The 24,598-nt window shown below is 33.4% G+C and overlaps 1 pseudogene across 1 annotated transcript; it reads left to right on the top strand.

Annotated features, from left to right (window-relative positions):
- Positions 1 to 581: 581 nt before the first annotated feature.
- On the top strand, positions 582 to 2,611 carry LOC143617456 (putative WRKY transcription factor 21; annotated as a pseudogene). The gene is made up of 4 exons (XR_013150839.1): positions 582 to 628; positions 744 to 1,551; positions 1,663 to 1,788; positions 2,195 to 2,611. The product of XR_013150839.1 is annotated as a putative WRKY transcription factor 21 (transcript).
- The last annotated feature ends 21,987 nt before the right edge of the window (positions 2,612 to 24,598 follow it).

Raw genomic sequence — 24,598 nt, forward strand, 5'->3', positions numbered from 1 at the left:
TAAAAAAAAAATCCGCTGGAGCCCCTCCACACCAGGGCCAGGGGCTCCAGCGGGGGCTCCAACACCCATCTTATCCAGTTTCTCTCTCTGCCACACGTCACAATATTATTGGCTGGAGCCCCCACTCGCGCCCCCGTTAGAGCCCCCCACACCCCTCAGCCTAATAATAATAATAATATTGGTATAAGATTATTCTCTTCAATCCCCGGGTGGGACTCAATTTTGAAATATGTGACACAGACGGCAGTTTTCTCCTCTTGACCTCCTCTCATCTTCTTGCTCCACTCTCTCACTCTATAGATACAGAGATTATATATATAATAATAACATTAACATGCCATTTTTTATTTTTATTTTATTTCTTTTGGGTGTGTGAGTGTGAATTCTCTCTACGTGAAGCAACAAAAGTCTTCTGTTTCACACCTCTTTCTCTTAATCCCATATGCTGCTCATTCATTTAAAGAATCTTATTATTGTTCTAGGGTTTGGTTTTACAACCCTCATCAAAAACCTTCTTATTTTCCCCAATTTCTAATCTTCATTTCTTCATCACACTTGTTTTTTACCCTTGTTCCCATCTGGGTTTTCATCTTTTCATACCCCTGCTTACAAACACACCAAAAACCAGGTAAAGATTCAATCTTTTTACTTTTTCTTGATGGGTTTTTACTGTTTAGCCTTGCAGTGTAAGTTTCTTGGATTTTTGAAACTGGGTTTTTGGTAATGTTTGATTTTGAGTGAAGGTATGGAGGAAATTGAAGCTGCTAATAGAGCTGCTGTTGAGAGTTGCCATAAGATGCTCAGTCTTTTGAGTAAGCCACAAGATCAAGCTCAGTACCAAAACTTAATGGCTCAAACAGGGGATGCAGTGGTTAAGTTCAAGAAAGTTGTAGCTTTACTTGATAATAATGGTGTTGGTCATGCCAGGGTCAAAATGGTCAAAAGAAATTCAATCCCTTTTCCTCAAAACATGCTTCAAGAATCCAACACCAAAACCACCACAAACACAATCATATACCACCAGCAGCAGCAGCAGCAGCCACCAAAGCCACTTCAGCTGCTGTTGGAATCTCATCCAGTTAAAGAAACTGTATCAAATGTTGTTAAGAACAACACTTTGTCTTTAGGGAACAATAATAATAGTAGTAATAATAGTAATAATCAGCTCTCAATTGAATTAAGCTCAAATGGGAAGCATTCCCTTCACATTTCCCAAAATACCCCTCACCCATCTTCTAATTACCATTTCCTCCAACAGCAGAAGCTCAAACAGCAAGCTGAGATGATGTATAGGCGTAGTAGTAGTGGAATTAGTTTGAATTTTGATAGCTCAACTTGCACCCCAACAATATCTTCAAACAGGTCTTTTATGTCTTCTTTAAGTATTGAAGGGAGTGTGGCTAATTTGGACGGCGGTTCGTTTCGGTTGATCGGTTCGTCTCTTTCCGCTGATCAAGCGGCTTATCAACACAAAAGGCGGTGTTCGGTTAGAGGCGAGGATGGGAGTGTCAAATGTGGGAGTTCTGGTAGATGTCATAGCTCCAAAAAGAGGTTAATTGTTAATACTTAATACTTAATATCATACATGTCATAAGTCATAAGTCATAACTATGAAATTAATATTAAGATATTAATTTGTTTAATATTGTTTTGTTTGATCAGAAAACATAGGATTAAGAGGTCAATCAAAGTACCTGCTATTAGTAACAAGCTTGCTGATATCCCTCCTGATGAGTACTCTTGGAGGAAATATGGTCAGAAGCCTATTAAGGGTTCTCCACATCCAAGGTACCTTAATAATATTATTATTTAGTAGCATGTGATTATCAATATGTTTTTTGTTGACTAGTAAATTGTCAATGTATGTGTTCCAAATGTGTTCCTCTTATTGCAATTTGTTTTAGGTTGGTAGATCCATTAATTCTTAATGTGGTGGAGCCTAAAAAGTTACTTAATTTATGACTTACACTAAAATTTAAAACCTTTATTGACTATAGATATTAAAGCGGTTGAATCGGGGACGTTTTTTTGCCCCTCCATGACTTAGTAGGCCCCGTAACATTATAGACGGACCACGAACCTATATTGTCTATAAGTCTACAATTTTTGTTACTAGTGAATGGGATTTTGTGTTATCTTTTGAGGCGATATGAGTTCTTAAATTAATTAAATGGAAAACGTGTTTTTGTGGCAGGGGCTATTATAAGTGTAGCAGCATGAGAGGTTGTCCCGCAAGAAAACATGTGGAGAGATGTTTGGAAGATTCAACAATGCTCATAGTCACCTATGAAGGTGAACATAACCACCTACACAATCTGCAAACACTTAAACTACCTTAAACTAGAATTTTAGTCCTATGTTACCTATTTTGTTGTCTGTTTCTTTAATCGGGTCGGTTGGGCTGCTCCTGTATATATTCTTAACTGGGTTTTCGGGTATATTTGGAGCTAAACTTATGGCTAGGTTTGGTCCGTCGGTCTTTGTGGGGTTCGTTTAATCTTTATTTTTTTGTTTTGTTTTAAGATTAGTGTAGGGTTTATTGCTGGTAATTGGGTATGTAATTGGCTGAAAGAAAGTCACTATTGTTAAAATGTTGGATTAAATTAAGGGATGATGGAGTTGGTGTATTTGAGTTGTTTTTACCTTTTAGGCTGAGGGGTGCGGAGCGCTAGAAGGGGCGCGAAAGCCATTCCGCTCGCGCCCCGGGGCGCGAGCACCACACCACCGAGGCGCGAGAGGGGCGCGAGAGGGGCGCGAGCGCGGAAAAAGAGGCAGGCGCGGATGGGCTAGCGGCTGAGAATGGCGTGAAGGTTTCTTGGGTTGCGTGAATAGAGCTGTTGGGCTCGTTTTTTATTAAAAAAAAAATTTTTTTAACATACAATTTTTCTCTATATAATAACCTATATCCAACACAAACCCACAACAATATAACATACAATTTTCTCTCTATTAAACCTATATCAAACCCAAACCAACACCAATATCACATACCACACCCAAAACCCAAAATCACCCCATCTTTCAAACCTTTTTTTAAAAATATGGCTAGAAATTGGTACCCAAACCTAGATTCAGATTACAGTTACGACGATAATACGTTTAATAATACGTTTTTTTAATACATTTATAAAAAAATAAAAAAAAAACCGCTCGCGCCCCCTCTCGCGCCCCTCCACACCATGCCCCGGGGCGCGAGCACCACTACCAACACCCATCTTATCAAGTTTCTCTCTCTGCCACACGTCACAATATTATTGGCTGGCGTCCCCACTCGCGCCCCCTCTCGCGCCCCCCCACACCCCTCAGCCTTAGTGCATTTGACTATGTTAATTTGTGTATGTTCTTGCTATATATAGCAAGTGTTGTTGGGGGCCAATTGGAATTATTGAAGTGGTTATCATTTATTGTTGAGTGAAGCCAATTATGGTGATCTATTTAGTCAAAAAACTTGTTCTTGCATAACAAAAACAAAGTTTGATTTTGACTTTGATGTCACATTTTTGGAATCTTGACTTTAATGTCACATCAGTGGTGATTTTTCACTGCATGTTGTATTATATTAACCAATTAAATATGAAATGCTTTGTTTTTATAGTTTTTTTTTTAAGGTTTTAGGTAAAGAGTTGATAGTAGTAAAATTAATTTGGGTCAAAATGAGTTGGACTGGTTTTGTTTGTCCTTATTTTAATGTCACCTGTGGAATATACCTTAGCTTATGATTCACAATATATTATAATAGTGGGTTCAAGTTGTATTTATTTTTAGGCGATATGTAGTGGGTGATTTTGGGTGGTTTTTTGGGAGACTTTCGACTATAACCGCCCCCCCAGGGGGCGATACGTGGGGCGAAAAGGGGGTTGGGGGGACGGATTTGTTGTCGTGAGTTTGTTTGGAATATTATTATTATTTTATTATTATATGTGTGTGTATGATGTGATGAGGCAATATTGGGCTACAAACCACTACACCCTCAAAATGAAAATCATCTCTCTGTTGACGTAATGCCACGTGTTAAAATCCCCGCCCCCCCCCCCCCCCCCTGAACAATTTTGTTACCCTCCACACATAGTTTGGTGGCTAGTAACGAGATGTAGTGACGGCAGTGGTCGCTAATTTTGGCATATTCTAAGTTTGTAAGTTTCGTAAGAGTAAGCCGTTGTATAATTGAAAATTGATATATCTGGATAACAAATTTACTCAAATCAACTGATTTTTTAAAGAATTTGTTCAAATCAAGTGATTTATTAAAAGAATATGTTATGATGCAACTAAACATGGATTTAGCATACCTTGCTTTGATTGGTATTTGTTACTAAAGCCCATAGTTAACATAGTTGATATCAAATGTGTGTTGCAGCTTCGAAATTTTGTGTGCCAATGTCTTTCTTCTAAATGATTGATGAATCTAGTCTCATTGTGGGCATTTGGGCAAAGTATATGTTTAGGAGTAGGTTTAAAAGGTGTGTAAGTTAGTCGGACTAAAGAAAAAGTTAACTGTATCAATTATGACTTAAAGTAAGACTATAACACAAAATTTCATTAGTGTAATATCGTTAATTCCGACTAACTTACACACCTATGTATGATGTTTCATGTGAATAAAAGTATAACCACTAAGACTATTTTTTTATTTTCCAAGAATAAAATTTAATTGATGCTTTAAGGTTTAAACACATGTGGTATACCGAATAGATGGGGCTTTTTGAGGGGCTTCTTGGACTTGGTGTTTTATACATAGCGTTACCCCCACGTTCTCTTCAACCAATCATTTTTTCTCTCATAAATTCCAACCAATCAAATATTTATGTTATTTATATTATAAGAATAAATTAAATATTAGGTAATGATTGTAAGGGGCTTTAGTCGGTTCTATTTGATTGTGGGTAAAATCCGAACCTATAGCTAAAGTTTTAGATTTTTATAATTGGCCAGCTTTGGTTAATTTGGTTAATTTTTGGCTTTGGCGTGGATGAGTACAAGCTAATTTGACTTAATTTCCTCTTGGATCAAACAAAATATTAACAACCAATTTAATTTATAAAGGATTAATTTTGTATAGAAAATGCGCAAGAAAGTTTTTCTTTTTTTTTTTTCGAACGACTTTCTTGTGCGTTAAGTCACCATACTCCTCAAATTTGGAGAGCCTCGTTGTCCCACGCCGGCCAGACTATATTGTCTTAACCGGGCCCATACTGATTTTAGAGTTTGGCTTGAGTGTTCCCCGTGAAACGATACCGCCAACTGCCATTTGACACTTGTGCCACAACAAGAGCAGAACTCTCTGACGTGACACACGGTGGGCCGAAAACCCGTATGGGCTCGGGATTCGAGCTGACAACCTCGCCAGGGCCCAGCTCAAATCTTTTATTGCCATTATCCACCAAAGTGAGACAAATGAGGATCGAACTTGGGTCTCTGTGTAACACCTATGCATTTTCATGCATGAAATCACTAGTCTTTTATACTCGTATTCAATAAGGTCCATGTATTAGTTCACCATCTATATTATTATGGAATCATATATTATTTATTTCTAGTTATTAATATTATTTTCATATGCACAATTACATGTTTCTATGTACATTTAGTTATACATGGTTAATCGTTAACGTGACACGTTTAACCAGGAATGCCTAGATTTAATATTTGTCATTGTCATTTTTATCCTAAAGTAATTTTATTTATATCCTTAAATTCAAATTAAGAATAACCTTCTAGAATATTCTATTCTTGATCTCCAAGATTATCCTTATCCAAATTTGAATTCAGGTCCTAGTCAAATTCTATCTCTAATTCATCATAATCTCTTCTCTAAACACCCCTATAAATAGAACTCTCTAGCACCCCTAAAATTCATTCCAAACCTGCATATTCCAAAGCCCCAAGGTTGAAAATTCGTGATCATCATCCTCTCAAAGATTCACAACTCGTTTCCTTCCTAGTAAGTTCTAATTTCCGTATAATGTTTTGTTCTTTCATTCTGCAGAAAAACATTTTATTTCAACGCTTAGATCTCGGTCATAATATATCCAAATCACGAATTTCAAAAGCCTAAATTGGTTCTTTATGTGTCTAGTATCTCTGTAATTTTTGGTGTAAAATTTTATAAACTTTAAAAACGTTTTTATTATTTTTCTTTAACAAAAGGTCTTGCTGAAAATCCTAACAGATAACTTTAGCCTCAAAACGAATGTCATAACTCACTCATGTTTACGAATTATGACCCAATTTTTGGATATATTGTAGACCTTCTAATTATAAAACTTATCCAACTGGAATCTCCTCAATTTGTTAAAGTATCGATTTTTAGTTATTTTTCTACTAAACTGACTCAGAATCAGACCCCTCGGTAGTCTATGAATTTTATATTTTTTTTATAAACACTTAAATCTTATAAAAAATATACATGTTAAAAAACTCATACGCTTACAAGATACAAAATTTTCGTAATCTAACTCAAAGGTTTACTATTTTTAAAAATTCGTGTCTTGAACAGTAAACAACCTATTCTTTTCTGGAAAAGATAATCTAAAACCCTAAACCATAAAGTATCACTTGAAACCCTAAAATCCAATTGTACTTCCAAACAAACACCAAGTCTATAGATATTCAACCAAGGGTTCTGTCACCAAGGCTACGGCCTAAGGAAAAACCAAGTGGCGTGTCCGGGCGTGAATGGACCCACTTACCTTTTCCTGGGAACCTGAGGTCGGAGATTCTATTCCACCGAAATAGGGTCACATTCTAACAACTTTCTTGATCATTAGGGCTCTAAACAAAAGCGTTACGAGTCTCAATTCATCAACGAAGGTGAGTTCATAGCCCATTTTACATGCTTTTAAACGTTTTATACTTCGGGGTGGAAACATGCATAATCAATTTGTTTTACATGTTATTTGATTCAAGCTTTATTCATGATATTCATTGTGTGATTATTACAAGTGTATACTTAATCGCATGTACAACCATTAACTTGTTAAAGCCCGTGGTAGTATGATGATAGATCTATTGGCCTGACCCGCCCACGCAGGCCTTAGGTAGAGGCTTGTGTGTTCAGAATCCGACGATCGTTAAACATTAAACATAATAGTCTAATCGTGGATTAGACGACTCGCTAAACGTGTTAGAGGTTTGGTTGTAATCACAAAGTATACAAAGTAACTTAACACATATGGATTGCTTTCAACTTAAAACTTATTTTATTAAAACCTATGTTCTCACCAACTATTTTTAGTTGACACTCTCGCATGTTTTTCAGGTATTGGAAATTTGTTTGTTGAAGATTACTTGATGCAAGATATAGGATTGCATAATTGGACCTAGATGACTATAAAACAATTCATTGTATCTCTGTATTGCTTGATATTAAATTAAATTTAACGACTATTGTAACACGTAGTATCATGTGCTATGAACAATCACCGTCTCACCTCGACGTATTCCGCCGTCGGTTTAGAGAACCCAAGCGCCCAAGCATCTAGGTTTATAATAATCGAATCATAAAAGTCATTGTTTTTCAATCGGTTTGGTTCGTTCAGTCATTTTGCTTTTTAATTAGATTATTTGGTTTTTATATTTTATGATCCTTGTCCCAACACTAACATTTCTCATGTATGCTTTAACAACAAAACGAAGATTAAACACAAATACACAAAGCATGCCCATGAACACCAGAGGTATGACTAACTTTATTACAAAACTAAATCTTACCTAAATAAAAGTCAAGATCAACTACAAAACTAAATCTTTTAACTTAAAGAAAAAAAAAACGTCAAGATCAACTTTGTTTATAGTCACTAAAGAGTTCCATGACTGGCTTGGGGTTATTCATATCATATTGTTTGCCAGTAAAAAGTGTGAAATGAGATTTTGTGTACAGCAGTGGCTGATGATTTTGCATTAATATCGTACCCTTTTGTGAAATATAAGATTTTGTAAGATGAAGAATTGACGCATTGGCCATTCTGAGACTAGAAAAGTGGATAGTGGCAGGCCGGCCCGTGAGCCAGCGAAAACAAGTTAGGGCTTTAGGCCTACACTTAATTAAGGTCTTCAAGTCCAAAACACACACACACACACACACATATATATATAGGGTAAGGATCCTAAGAGAACCATTGACAAATTAAGAACTTTGAGAACCATTTTGGACCACTAAAAAAACCCTCTAAAAATATTAAGAAAATTATAAAACAAACAAAACCGAAAATTTTAAAAAAAGTAAAAAAACCAAAATTCTTATATTCATTCCGGTTTCATTTAAAAAAAAAACCGAATTTTTTTTTTCTTTTTAATTCGTATTATACATATACACATATGTATACTTTAATTTGATCTCTAGTTACGTAATATACACATATGTACATTATCATTTACCTTAAATTATACATATGTGTATAGGAAAAAACATGTGTGTATATATTATACATATATGTATAATAAAAAAACCGATTTTTTTTCTTTTTAATTCGTATTATACATATACACATATGTATACTTTCATTTAATCTCTAGTTATGTAATGTACACATATGTACATTATCATTTATCTTAAGTTATACATATGTGTATAGGAAAAAAACATGTGTGTATATATATGTACATATTATACATATATGTATATGTATAATTTAGCTAAACCGAGAATTTTTTTTTACGTTTTTTTTAGAAACCGGGATGATAAATAAGAACTTTGATTTTTTTACTTTTTTTATTTTTGTGTTTTTTTTTGTTTTATGATTTTTTTTTATTTTTATGTTTTTTTGTAGTCCAAAATGATTCTCATAGTTCTCAATTCTCAAAAAGTTCTCACATGATCCTGATCCTATATATATATATATATATATATAGGCTAAGTATAAAATGAAAACCCGATATAACATTGTTTTTTTTGTTACATGTAATATATGTTGTAACATTTAATACAAAATATCGAAACATCAAAAAAAATGTTTTGCTATTTTTTAACACTTTTTTACTAATTTTTATATATGTTTTCAGGAGAGAGAAAAAATTATATTTATAATTACATTTTTTATTCACTTTAATTGTGGACCACAAGATTTAAACTTTAATTAAAAACATGTGGTTGAGAATGAGTTTCTAGAGTTTTCACAACTTAAGTGGGTTTTCATTTTAACCTTACTCTATATATATATATATATAAGAGCATTCTCATCCCATTCCCTATCTTCAAACCAAAAATTACACTAAAACTCACTTTACTTTCTCTCTCCATTTCAATTAAATAATATTTTTTATACATTTTATCATTACCTTTTCCCTTTCCTTCACTCACAACCACTTTCAAAATATATTAAAAAATTATAGGGGATGAACAGTAACTTTTCAAATATACAGAAAAATAACTACTTTTTCTAAAATATAAAAACTCTTCACTCACAATACCGTAAATCACTCTCTAAATTATAAAAACACCCCTCACATAATATGAGGGGTTGGATGAGAATGCTCTAATAATGTGTAAAGTAAACTCAAAGAATGTGTTGGTGTGGTTGTAGGCTTCGTTGTTACTAAAGTATAGATCATATTGATCATGAGTTCAAAACTTATAATAAGCAATTCTTTTCCTTAAAAATGTCATAAAAAAACACTAAAATCTTATTTTAATTTCGACCTTTATATTATTTAAGGCGACCCTAAATGATGGATAGAGGTTGAGCCAGAGCTCTAGCTTGGCTCTCTTATTACTATTAATTCATTTATGTACATATACTAATGATGGTATATAATTATAATATTTGAATATAACATAGTATAACTATATACTAGATATAATTTTACTATTATATATAACTAGATTGGCTTCGCGGCCCTCCTGGCTCTCGATTTGAAGTGCAGACGTTTTCCAGTTCATGTTTGGGACTTATCCATTTATTCTAATAAAAGAAATTAACCAGGACACATGTCACTTCAAGATTTATTCATAGCCTAAATTTTTCGTTCAAACTATTTTCTACTTTTAATGAAAACATATTTATGTCAGTGTAATCAAAACATACCAATCTATTATTTAATCAAATAACTAATTACCTAAATTATAGAGATTAAAAATACTCTAGTATTTAATTCAATATAATCAAAATATTTATATCTTTAATGAAATAAGATCTGCATTTTTTTTATTATTAAATCAATTTATATACACTTTTTTATTGTAGGAGATGAATGCAGTAAGATTCAACAAACGATGCATATAGGACTAAGATGATAAAGACAAAATTATGAATGAATAGCAATTTTATTCTCGCATATTCATTCAACCTTCATGGATCCATGAAGTTTTCATCTGTTTGTTACAAAACTGTAATACAAAAATGTGTTTTATTGGTACTAATTTTATATATGATGTTTTTTTTTGTGTCCTTTATAATGAAACATTTTATTATCTGTTGTTATAATTCGTTATTGCATTACAAATATAATTACAACTTACAAAATCACTATGTGTGTATTTTTCATGATTATAAGGAAATTGTGTGAGAATACGTCACGTATTCGTATGAATATTTCATTAGAAAAATAATTTGAACTAATAAAACCCATTTAATTTGATAAAATATAGACTTTAAACAAAAAAAACAATCATTGAATTTTTATAGCTTAATTTTAACTTTTTTAAGCATCCCGTGTATCATACGGGTTTTAAAGCTAGTTATGTAAATATATTAAAAGAAATTTATATAAATAATAGGCTTGATTGTTAAAGTTGGTTCGAGCTGCGCCTTGACTCAGTTTAACTTCGGCTCGATTTATCAAATGCAGAAGAAACTGGATTGTTGCGATGGGTTAACAAAGGGGCAATGAGTTAATGACACTCAGTCTTTGCCCACATATTTGTTTTAGCCCAGCTGCAGCTCCACAGGCCCAATGGGTTCCTTTTGTAATTCGGCCCAACTCTTTATATTAGATCCGTATGACCGTATATAATATATATCGTCAATTGGCCAGTCAGGTTGGTTATATTTGGGATAGAGTGACGAACTCATGGATGAGTTTTTTTATAATACCAAGACCGATTATAAGCGATACCGGTATCGGTATTTTTTTTTTCTTTTTTCTTTTTCTTTTTTGTAATTCAATATTGGTAAAAAGCAACATCTGTGTAAGTACTTTGTTTTTTTCTTTTTCTTTTTCTTTTTTGTAATTCAATATTGGTAAAAAGCAACATCTGTGTAAGTACTTTGTTGTAAAAATCGGCATTGTTACCTAATTTATATAAGATATATTTAGTGGATTTTTATGAACTTTTTATAACAGATTAAATAAATTCAATAAGATAATCAATGATATATAGCAATTTAAATTTATTGCCGCACATAATAAATAGCTAAACATTTTTTTTTTTTGTGTATTTTTCTACTAAAAAAAATAAAACACTACTACGTACCAATTAAATGTTAAAAGAAGAAAAAACATTAAAGTGGTATCACCGAAATACTGATACCAATACGGTACCGGTACCGAACAGATATATTTGATATGATATTCAGTACCTACTTTTACTCAAATTAGGTATCGGTACTTTCGGTATCAGTACCGATCCCATGCCTAATATATATTGTTTTATTATAATTATTATTTTGATCAGATCTGACCCAAAGTTTGCTTCACTTTTCAGCATAAATCATCACTTGAACTCATAAACATTCTACAAACATTAAATTAATACTAGCGGTATGTTTGGTTGGAGGTAATAGAATGAAGAGGGAATGAAATGGGAGAAGGAATGGAATGAACAAGGGAATGCTATGGATCATTACAATTCCTTTGTTTTGTTTGGTTAATCTATGAGAATGAAATGAATTATTACTTTATGTTGTTTGGTATCCAAAAAAAATTGTAGGAATGAAATAGAAATAATAAAAACACTTCTATCTAAAAATATTTTTTTTACACAAAAAAAAAAACCCACAGTGGCGATGGTGGTGGTAGCTCCGGCGACGAAAATGGTGGTGTCGGTGGCGGGCGGTGGTTGTGGAGGTGGTGGGGTGGCTGTGGTCAAGCGGTGGTAGCATTGGTAGTGATGGCGATGGTGGGGTGGCGGCGATGGTGGTGGCGGTCAGGTGGTGGCGGTGGTGGTGGAAACGACTACGGTGGGGTCAGGTGGTGGTGGTCTGTGTTAGGTGGTGGTGTTGTTGAGAAAGTATGGTGAATGAGGAATGGAATGAAAAAAAGAAAGGGGTAGGAAAGAATGGGTTTGATGAAATGAGATTTCATGTGTAATGAATTATTGCATTTCATTGAGCAACCAAACACCACTTTTTTCATTCCCATGTAATGAATCATTACATTCCCACTGTTCTTTCTGCATACCAAACGCTACCTAGGTGTTACAATCGCACCCCTACTACCTTAGTAGATGTTACCTTTGTTGTTTGACCCTACAATATGCGCGCGCACATATTGATGTATTTTTGTTTGACCTCAAGACAACCAACATGTGTAGTTTGACCTCATGAAAGTCAAAAATTGCTATAACTTGTTGTTGTACTATTGTTTAACCTTAGGAAAATCAAGATATACAGATGGTTTTCAACTTAAAACAAACGACATCAAACATCAAACAAAGGGGTCAAATAAAATGTCATAAATAATCCAAATTGACATAAACAAATGTCAGTGAACACCAAACAAATTTGTCAAATATAAAATCAAAACATTTTTACTAATAAAATGTTTCATACTCTACAATCTTGTCATCTAAGTTTGTTAAACAATCCTTAAAATCGTTTATTTGGGCTAAAATTTACATTTCTAGAAAGTACAGGGACTGATTGTGTCATTTAACAAATATTTGTGGACCATGATATTTGGCCACGCATCTTGATAGGGTTGATACCCACCCGTCGCGGTGCACTGTCAATCAGTAGATCAGCAATTTTAGTTTTGGTTTGTTTTTTACTCGTTTAACACGATAATCCATCTTAATCTCGTTTATTATTCAAATTATTGACTCTACAATGTTCCATCATCATAATCTATCAAAAACCCATAAGTTTATCCTCTAATTCATGATAAGGATGCAAACTTGATGAATTATCTTCATACTTTTAAGTTTTAAACGAATAATCTCAAAATTATTGATAAACATGAAGCCTAATTCCGATCCCTATATAAACAAACAACCCTTTGCTTTCATTCTTTGCTAATCAACTCGCAATTTATACTCTATTTCACGAATTCAATCTTCATCAAGGTGTTCTTTAAGTAGTTGATAACGAAATGTCAAACGAGTCTTCTAATCCTAAATCATCTAGTTCATTATTCAATTCTCGTGTAAGTTTATATTTTTACATTTAGTTATCAACCTTGAACGAAAGCCCTCGTTTGATTTTAATAGATTTGGGGAATTTCAAGTTCAACTGAATCAAATTCAATTTAGGGTTTATGTTATAAGTTAAATTGGGGCTTTCAATTAGACCATGAATTGACCCAAATTAGCATCCGCTCCTTTAATGTTTTATGTTTGTATTTGTGTTTTGGTCATGTTGGATCCGAATTTGACCTCGAATCAACATTTGAGTCAAACACGAACTGACCACTCCCTTAAAAACGAACTCTCTGTTTTTTGTTTAAAAATATTTGATTTGATTAATTATTTTATTTAATTATCATTATTCTCATTCGTTTATGTTTTTAACCTCATGTTAGGGATCTTTCGTTGAATCGGATCATTGGCTCACTTAACTTCACTTTTCTGATTTATTATCTTCTAAGCTTGCCTACTTTCTAGGTGAGTAATTCACGCCCATTTTACCTTTTGTTTTGGGGGTAACATTCGTACCAAACCTCAATTATTATTAATTTCCTCAACCACAATTCATATAAACTTGTTTACCGTGTAATTGCTCATTAGCTGTTAGATGTCACTTGTCAAGGTGTTTAATTGTTAATTGGTGGCCTCATCCTCACTAGTATGATCATACACTTGTCTAAGTAGCTTGACGTAGTGTCATGTTGAACGAATTTTATTTGTTATTATTTCAATTAACTGTTGTAGTTACCGCATCAACATTGAATTGTTTATTTATTATTGTATATATCAAATACTTGCTTTTACTCACCAACCTTTGTGTTGACAAGATACAAATTGGATGATTGAAGTTTGAAGCTTATAGTTTGGATCGTAAGATATCAATGAATTAAACCATTTATCTTAATGTTTTGTTTAAATATTGTTCGGATTATATTTGTTTTCGATTTTGTGATGCACTTATATCATTATTAATTATATAATAAGTTATTGTCACTGTATTTTTTTATTAGTGTCTTTTGAGCTACTGAGCAATCAATTGTGCCCCGTCATATTCCACTGTTGGTTGGGGTGAAGGCTATAGGATAAACCATTAGACGTGATGACCTAGTAGCATGCTTAGTCCCATGCGTGCTTATGAATTTGCTCTAATTATTTATTTTTATAATTGATGAACACGTACTACCCCGAGGCTATGCCTCATCCTCAAAATTTATTTTCAAAACTCTAATTGTTATTTGTTTTTGAGAAATTCCTTAAGAATTCTCACGTTTTTCAATTTTTAGTCTCCTCATCTGGGGTTGGTAATGCTTTACGCCAATGAAAGAGGCGAATGATGGTTGGTGGAGGATTTAGAAGGTTTGAGTGAGGAAAGCTGAATGATGGTTTAGGTTTAGAAATGAGATATTTATAAGCGTAAATTAAATGCAAAAAATCATAATTAAATGATTGATGTAATTTTAATGGACTACACACAAAGAGAAGCCTATATTTCTTTCACCTATATATCTTTCACATATTCAGTTATTCAATTATATTATATACTAACTTTTGAACTCATATATTATAAGGGGTTGGTTAATGTGTAAACTAATACAATAAATAATTAGATGCAAATACAAAAGGCAAAGATAAATTATAAAACATGATTATGTAAAAAATGTATTATAAATATACTCTAATATATACTACAACTACTAAAAAATTTAAAAGTTAGAATTTACAAATTTGAGAACATCTCTGTATATACAATAACTATAGTCTTATCATAAGTATTCGTGTAAACAATGATTTTGTGCAAACTGTTATAAAAACAATTTGGTGAACTATTATTGTAACATTTGCTATTTTTTCAACCTGAAAACCCATCCCGTTTTAAACTTTTGATTTTCATGAAAGATTATTTTTTTTATTTATCATTGATTTGTATTTGTTAAGTTACAACCTCGATTTCAACGCTATACTACTACTACTGCTGCTACTGCTACTGAATCATAAATAATTCATTTCAAGTTACTAACATTATTTTCATATGTGCAAATACTTGAATCTATGTTCATTTCAAATTTACATGTGTAGTTGTTAATTTGACAAGTTGAACTAGGTATGTCTAGATTAATATTTTAACATGTAACATAAGTAATTATTGTCATCTTAAATTAATTTTTATCCTAAGAATTTTATTTGGCATCTTAAAAAAAACATCTTTCTAACATATTCAAACACAACTTTCTCTCCAAGACTTTTCTACTTAACCCCCTTCTAATCACAACTATAAATACCCCATCATTTTCATCTTATTTCCTTTGCTCATTCTTCTTCTTCTCTCTCTAATAATAATTCTTCCATTGGAGTTTTAATTTATATTTTATGTGTTTGTTTATCTCAAGATCACAAGGTATGCATAAAGTTTTGTTCTTGTTCATGCTTTCTTGTCTTTGTTTTAACATTTCGGATTTTTCGTATCTGTTTAAACCTATTCGAGAATGTAATTCTGATCTTTTGAACTATTTAAAACTTGTATTTATTGATATTTAACTTGGTTTAATTATTTTATAATTTCATAACTTTCATGTATACCAAATAGTTCTTAAAAACCCTTAAAATAAGTTAAAACGGCTAAAAATCGCATTTATAAAAGTATAGGGACTATTTTTGACCCAAATCTCGAAACATATGCCCCAAGATAAGTTATATAATATTATAACATGTCCATTTTCTTACCTTAAATATTAAAAACGAATTTTTATTATTAATTGGTTCGATTTTGTTATTAATTGATTATTTTGTTTCCTAATTCGTTTTTAGCATGCAAATCACTTATTTTAGACATAAATCGGGTGAATTAAACTCCAAGAAAACTAATAAAACTAAAATACATGTCCATATACATAACCCCTTGATCAAAAATGAATTTACAGCTTATAACATTGATTTAATCATTAAAGGCCCATTCGGTTCTTAAACGAGTAAGTTACCATATTTAGATCGATTTAGTGTATCCTATATAAACATATCATTATTTCTCTACCACAAATCATCCCTAAACCCTAAAACACTACTCTCAGCCGTCACCCTCCTCAAATTCTTCGGTTTTGCTTATTGGTTAAAGATACGTTCATAACCGGCTGACTTTGCATACGTATGGACCTTTGACTCGTCGATTCTGTGGATTCTTTCACTTTCCGGGTAAGTTGTAAATATAGAAATCATTCATATATATTCCCTAGTCAATAACCTTCAATCAATTTTGGTGGTTGAAGGGTGTTGACTGGTCAAATCGTTTAAAACTCGTTAAAGGACAAAATAGTCAACTAGTTTGACTTAACGTTTTCTCATACTTCTGGTCGGATTCAACGTTCGGTCAAGAAGACTTTTATTCTCGTAACAAAATTTTAAGGCTACTGAACAAAACCCGACTTCCGACTCGCTGTTCGGATTCTGGTCAGTACCAGCTCGCTTAAACGTTTAATTCGACATAACTAGAGTTCTACTCATCCGTTTGGATTGATTCCAGCGGCATTAAGTTCGTTTTTACTTATAGTTTCATATCACAAAGTTTCAGGTTCTAATCAGTTATCTCGTTTGACGCGCATTGGACGACTCGCTTATCTGTTTACTCGTTTATTCTTAATTATACCCACTTGCCTTTAATCTAAGGTGAGTTTTATCATTCCCCTATTTTACTCAGTTTTCTAAAATGTTTGGGAACATATGCGTATATCATACTATATATATATACATATCTATACATATATATCAACAAATAGCAAACGTGTAATTGTGTATGATTAATCAAATCTACTTATGTGCTTATTTGTCTTTGTATGCAATTGTTTGATATATCCCCTTGGAGAGGGTTCTCATTCTCATTGACCATCGCCCGATTCGCTTGGCAACGGTCTTATTCTCACTATTTTCTCATAGTTGATTTACCGGCGCCCGATTCGCTTTGCAATGGTTTAATCGACAACTTACTTGCTTATGGTTTGATTTCATTACTGCACTTATTACGTTTTGCTTATTTATTATATTAACATTATTTTTGGTGTCAAAATTGGTGGTAAACTCACTCAACATGTTTGTTGACAAAACTCCATTATCTACGCATATGCAGGTTGCCCGAGTTGAAGGATGGACACTTAGAAAGACCTTAGGGTTATATTGAAGACAAACTTAAATTTAAATGATTGTACTTATTTATTTGAATGGCTTTGTTGTATTTGATTATTGTGTGTATTATTTGAATAAAATAATTAATTAGATATTGTCATTTATAATTATGATAGTATCTTCGAGCTGTGAGCAATCGGATCCGCCCCGGCATTTCCGTCTTAGGTTGGGGTGTGACATTTGTTCTTTGTTTCCTATTGTTATAATGGTTCTAAGACCATTACATAATTATGTTTATGATCCCACCTAATATATACACTATGGTGTATAGTGTGGAGGAGACAAAATCATTAGGTTGCAAGATGATCTTTAATGGTCACACCTTAATAAGTTCTTATATTCTTGAAGTTTTTATTTGTTTTATCTATTTTGATTCAAGAACCATAAGGATTTTGATGATACATGACCAAACATATTATATTTATCATACCACAAGTGGTTCATAATTTTCTTTATCAAAATCCATTCCAAAGCATAAAAAAAACATTGTTGTTTACAATGTATCAGATTTGACAGCAAAATTGTTCAAAAAATGTTGAGAAATAACTTGGTCATAACAAACTGGAACAATGCAAGGCCAAAGCCTATCATTAAATTTATTGAGTTATGTTCTAACGAATTTATTGTATTTTTATTCTCTCGTATGGCTTCACAATCGTTATTTTAAAATTAGTGCGCAGATTTGCACCCTTTGTGAAGATCGACTATTTTAGCATATCTTGGGTCCGTATCTGGGTAAAATTTCTAAATAAAAGTTGTTCCTTACATATTCATTTAGTTAATTGGAGATTTTTATAATTTTTGAGAAGTTATTGATATTTTTAAACATTTATGCAATCGGTGACTGAAATCTATCGAAAACTAATTTGTTTTTCTTGTTTATTTTTCAACTTATAGTTGTGTTATATGTTTCTTTGACCTTTATTTATTCATCACATTCTAAAGAACCCTTAATTACTTGGATTTGGGGATTACTCGTTAGGACTCACCCAAGCTTAACCAAAGACCCAATCTTTTCATTCACCAATCAAGGTGAGTAACCACACTCCCTTTTTTACTATTTTATATTTTGGGGGCCTTATGCGTACACAAATTTATTATTTATTTATTATACAAGTATATACTCAAACACAATTCAACTATTTGCGTAGTTGTGATATTTTTTGATTAGTTGCTAAATGTTATATCATTATGTGTTTACAGTTTCTACGGTTGGTTGGTATCTCATCCTCATCCTCATAGTATGATTATACGTCGTCGGAACATGCCCGAATCTAGTGGCATGTTGAAAATACACTTTTATTTATGTTATGCTAGTTGATGTAGTGCATATATCCCAAGGAATTGCCATTTTTATTATCATATGTATCTAAAATAGTGATTACTTTTTCAGCATTATGTTAACAAAATATATCTATTTTTATGCATATATCATGTAGCTATTTGGGATGAAGTAACGTTATGGAGACTTAGTTTGGACCTTTGGTTTTAATAAAAAAAGAACAATTTGTTAGTTTGAGTTTGATGTAATGTTTTGAATTATTTTGATTTGTGAAACTCTTGTGTACAATGATTTGAATGAATAAATTAGAAATTGACGCATATTATTTTTAGTGTCTTTTGAGCTATGATACAAATTATGTCGCATCCCGGGATGTTCTGCCATAGGTTGGGGTGTGATAGTTATGCAACATTATACAATTTCATTTATAAGGAAATTGATACTACAACATCATTCAATTGAGACAATAACAGACGACAAACAAAAGCCAACTAAACCCATCCTTTTTGTTTCATAATCTCCGGTTTTGTTGCTTAATCGTGTAATTTTGTTGATTTTTGTACTCTCGGGGCTTTGATGTATAATCATTCCTTATTATTATTATTATTATTATTATTATTATTATTATTATTATTATTATTATTATTATGTTTGTAATAAAAATTTGTATCCAGGCAACAGTAATACTCCATCAAACCGTTAGTAACTGTTTAACGGTTTGGTTTCACGGTTTAACATTGTTGGGCCTCTAGACAAGTTGTTCAAAATTTGCAAACAAACTTCACCAAAAAAAAAAAAGAAAAAGAAAAATAAACCATCCAAATTGCATGTTATCATAAAAGTTTGCCGCTGATTGCTTGAAATAGCTTGTTTAACATGATTCCACACAAACCAAACTAAAGAAAGGTTTCTAAAATCACGAAGCACATGTAAGCTAAGAATAGTGTTTTTATATAAAGGAAAAAGAATAAATAGTTAGTAGTTAAATATTATAGATGAAAACTAAGAGACACAAATAAACAATAATAACAAATCGCATGTTACTTTTGCCTTTATATGAAAACACGTCGTATTATGTATTGCGCTTACAGTCACTACTTTTAGTAAAGACGCCTTTTTTTTACAAATTAGAAGAATATCATCATGTTATTCATTTAAATGTCTTTCAAGACTATAAAAAAGAGTTCAAACGCAATACAAAATGACAACACCATACAGTATAATTTCATATGAACACGAAAGTAATGCCAAGGTATTAGTCTATGCCTTTTTATCCGTGTCAGTTAGTAGACTACTTTTAGTAAAGATGACTTTTTTGTTACAAAATAGAAGTTTATCATCATACTATTCATTTATACGCCTTCCAAAACTATTAAAAAAAGTGTTCAAACGTATTATGTTTATACATCTTTCAAAACTAGTAAACTTGTAACATCTTGGATTTTTCGTTTATGTTTAACCCGACTCGGGAATGTAATTTGAATCCTTCATAATTATAAAAACTTGTATTTATTAGTATTTAACTTGGTTTAACTTAATTTGTATGCTCATAACTTTCAAACTCGTCAAACATCTCTTAAAAACCCTTAAAATCGTTTATTTTGGCTTAAAATGCATTTTTTAGAAGTACAGGGGTTGAAATCATCAAAGAAACCTTGGTCAGATACTCCCTCCCCGAGCCGCATGTAGGAAGCACCCCTTCTCCCTGAGCCGCATGGGGGACTCATCCAATACAACCAAAATCCGATTTTTACTCATTTATTCATTTTTAATGCGAGATCTTTCCTTAAACGACCTAAACTACGGAAATTGAGCCCCAAGTCAAGTCCTATAACATTATTACATGTACAAGTTAGTTATTTGGTTAATATAATCAAGATCCTTAAGCTAAATGACTTGATTTTATCATAGTTTCATTATTCGGTTCCCTTAATCGAGCTATTACTAAATAAGCAAGTTATGACTCATATTCCTTAATCAAAATTGATCTTAAACCCTAAAAACTACTATACTCAGCCGTCCATATCATAAACCCATGAAATTTCCTTCATCATTTATCAGTTTCTCAAGGATTAATTAAGTTTATTCTAGCTTTGTTGACTTTCAAGTTTAAGAACATTTGACCACGAATTTTCTTCATGTTCTAATCTTTGTTCAGGTAAATCATCTTCTGAGTTTTCATTGATTTTTATCTAATTAATAAAAGCTCTCAATAAATTTCTCAGATTGAAGGAGTCTCGGTGGTCAATTTGATCCCAGCCTGTTTAAGGGCATAGTAGTCAAAACATTTGACTATTCGATTTCTCCATCTTATGGACGGGACTAACTTTCGGGCTAGAATACTTTCATATTTTTTTCAAAATTTTAAGTGTACTGGTTAGAGCCCAAATCCCAACATTTCAATATTAAGCATTATGTCAAGATAACTACGTTGGCATATAATTTAATATAAATAAGCCTGCTAATTAGCCATGTACCTTAAAGTTTTCCTTTTAGCTTTGTCTCCCTTCCGGTTCGTTCTTCCTGGTTGCCACTTGAGTTGCCTACAATTTACAACCAAGTTACACATTAGGATCACTTCCTTCTTTTTTTATACCTTTTTCATTAGCATGCCCACATTTACCCAAGGTGATCATATCCGTCCCCTTATAGCATGTTTGACATTATACTTTTCATTCAAACATTTCATCATACACCTTACAGGCGTGATATTAAGTTATCATTTTTAGGCAAATTTTTTATAACTTTTTACCATCCATATAATCTTTGTTTTATTCAAACTAGCAATAATCAGTTTTCATGTAAAAGCCAAATCCAAAATAAGTTAATACACTATCTTTTGTTCATAAAATTGGGGTTCTTCACCTTATGGTTAGAACTGACCTCATAGAAGACTTGGACATTAGCCAACAAATGATGTGTGCCAAATACTTCACAATTTCAACACTTATAACTATTTTAAGCATACATGTACTATTTCAACACTTATATGATCACAAACCCTTGGCCAATTGCAAGCATATTACTTGCTCCCTTTTACTATAGTTAGCTTATTTGATTATTAAGACATACCTTGTGATCACCAAGTTGAGATGATCACAACCTTACTCACATGCAAGGTTATATCACCCGATTTGCCTTTCAATTTGAGGATTCAAAGAACAAGGGTTTCTCCCCTCTTATTCTTCTCCCTTTCTCCCTGATGATCGACACACACACACATGTGTATGTGTTATCCATTTTATAATTTGCAGGTTTTAGTTTGATTTTGAACATTTTAACCCCTATACTTTAATTAGCTAGTAATTAAAACACAACCTTTAACCCATTTTATCACATTTTCTAGTTAACTAGGTTAACTACTTGGCTTGCTAGGCATGTTTGGCTTGCTAGGTCTGCCTGGCTTGCTAGGTCTGTTTGGCTTGCTTGCTTACGAGGGGTAGCCGAAACCTTAATTTATTTAATTATTTATTTTTTTTCGAGGTGTTACAATTAATAACACCATAATCAATTTTGATAAATTGAGAGATCAAACCCCCTATCAACTAGAATTGATAGAGGGTTTCGATTATAATGCATAAACAACGTAAAACCCTAAGCTAATTACCCGAGGAGTGAATCGATGAAGGTTGAATCATAGTTTAAATGAAATACAAGCCCTAGCTTCAATCTGGTTTGCTTGCATAGATTATTGAGTGAAATTTAGAGTGAATATGAGAGTGTTAACGCTTGGGAAAAGGTGTGAGTGAATATAAGTAGTTGAATTCGTTCAAATACCGAGTTGAATTGGATTAATGGAGTCAAACTATTCTTGAGCTAGATATAATGGCAATTAAATGAGTTCTGACTATAACGGATTGGGATTGTAACATATTTTTATGATAGAAACGCTTAGGAGTTATTGGTGTTGATTTAACGATTCATATACAACTGAAATGGCGAGTTTAGCTCGATCAGGCAAACCAGCTTCAGCCGCTGGTATTTTCGTGTCACAGAACAATGCGTCGTGTGTTGCGATGTGTTACGACTAAGCTGTTCGCGTGTTGAGATCCAAATTGGTGTTCTTACTGATTGTCGTGTGTCACGAGTGTTAGGAGAGTAGGTCTTCGCATGTCAATGCGTGGGAAATTTTAGAAGTTTAGGATTTGACATATTTGACCCATGGACATTATTTAAACACGTTTATAGCATGAAATAACCAAATTGACAATTGCGATTGAGATTATATTATAATAATTTAATGGTAAAAATAATTTAAGTTACATCGAAAGTTCAAAACAGGTTGGTTAGAGTTCGAAAATTGACGAATGTCACAGGTAGTAACCCGCGTATGTTCAGGTTTTTTTTTTTTTTTTGTGATTAATGAGCAAAGGACTATCATTCGAACATGGTTGTGATCTAGGTTTCAACTACTTGTAATTGGACTCCATATAGGTGTTCTTGGATGAAACCAATAGCGATTCATGCATTGCTTCTGCAATATTAAATATAGTTTTAAAACAAATGCACGAGCATACTATTCATGAGATCACATAATTAGATTCGGAATCTGAAAATGGTTTAGAGCTAGGGCATACATACAAAATATCAAAGTATAGGACTTACTTAAGTTTCTTATAACAAGTGGTGAAGAAACACTAAGTGACCCGGTGCAGATTATAGATAATCTGGGGGTTAAGTAATGTTTCCCACGAGAATGAGGTCCAACAGAGACAGTTGTTCTTCAGGGGACCTGCAAAACAAACACCGTAAGCTCGTCACTGAGAAGGGGGGGGGGGGTTCCACCTTGTGACCACCCTCCGGCGTGAGAATCAGACTAGATTGCTCTGAATATAAGTGTATATTAAGAGATTGCTAGATAACAGGATAGCAGATGGTCTTACCATTCCAAGATGTTGGAGTATTTATAGCCGAAGGTAGGTTTCCTAGAAGGTACAGCCGGCTGAATAGTATTCTTGTTCTACCAACAGTGGACTATGCACAGGCCATACTGGTTGGTGGATAGGTTACGGCCAACAGTAACAAAGTCGGCTGCACTATTCCACCAACTGTAGATTATGCACGTCCCACCAACTGTGGACTATACGCAGGCCATGCTGGTTGGTGAATAGGTTACGGCCAACAGTAACACTATTCCACTAACTGTAGGCTGCGCACGTCCCACAGTAAGGGTTGGCGAGTAGGCAGCGGCTAATAGTGACAAATAGTACTAGAGGGTGCTCCTCCTCGCACTGTTTTCGGTGAGCTGTCACCCTGTGATTGGCTCATGGGCTGTTCTGGTTAGATCGTCTGTCCTATCCATACCTTGGTAGGTATAGTACAAAAGATCTTTCAGAATCATACTGACTGGCTCATTTAGGCGGGATTGTTCCCGCCTTGCTCATTCCTTCATGTGACTACTGAAGTAGCTAGTGTCTTGTGCGTGTAGCCCTGCTGTCTGCGGGTAGCCTTCCCTGATGGCTTGTATCCGCAACTGCGGGAACGGGCGGGGTACTTCACCATTGGGAGGCTTTCCCTGCGTGTACAGCTTGCGTACTGCGCGTAAGGTTCTCTGAGCGTGGTGGGTCCTGCGGGAGCAGATGGCCTTTGCGCAGACGTCCCTGTTCAAGGTGAGTCTTGCGTGACCAACTGGGCTCTGCTGGGACCTACCTCTTCAAGTCCCCCCAGTCCAATGTTCTTCTCATGAATGTTTAATAAAGTGAGGTGACTTTTGGACTTTAAGCAAGGGGTTTTGAAAAGGGGTTTTTTTAGTTTTAAGGTTCTCCGTGGGGATTCTTCCCGCGGGTTTCCTAATGTCACTTGCAAAAATTCCCGATTTTTTTGCTTGATCTTTGGGTATGATGCGGGTAGGTATGTAACCTTCTCGC

The sequence above is a fragment of the Bidens hawaiensis genome, unplaced genomic scaffold (genome assembly GCF_021521415.1).
Source record: "Bidens hawaiensis isolate Kalapana, Puna unplaced genomic scaffold, B.hawaiensis_p1.1 tig00054908_1, whole genome shotgun sequence".
Lineage (NCBI taxonomy): Eukaryota > Viridiplantae > Streptophyta > Magnoliopsida > Asterales > Asteraceae > Bidens > Bidens hawaiensis.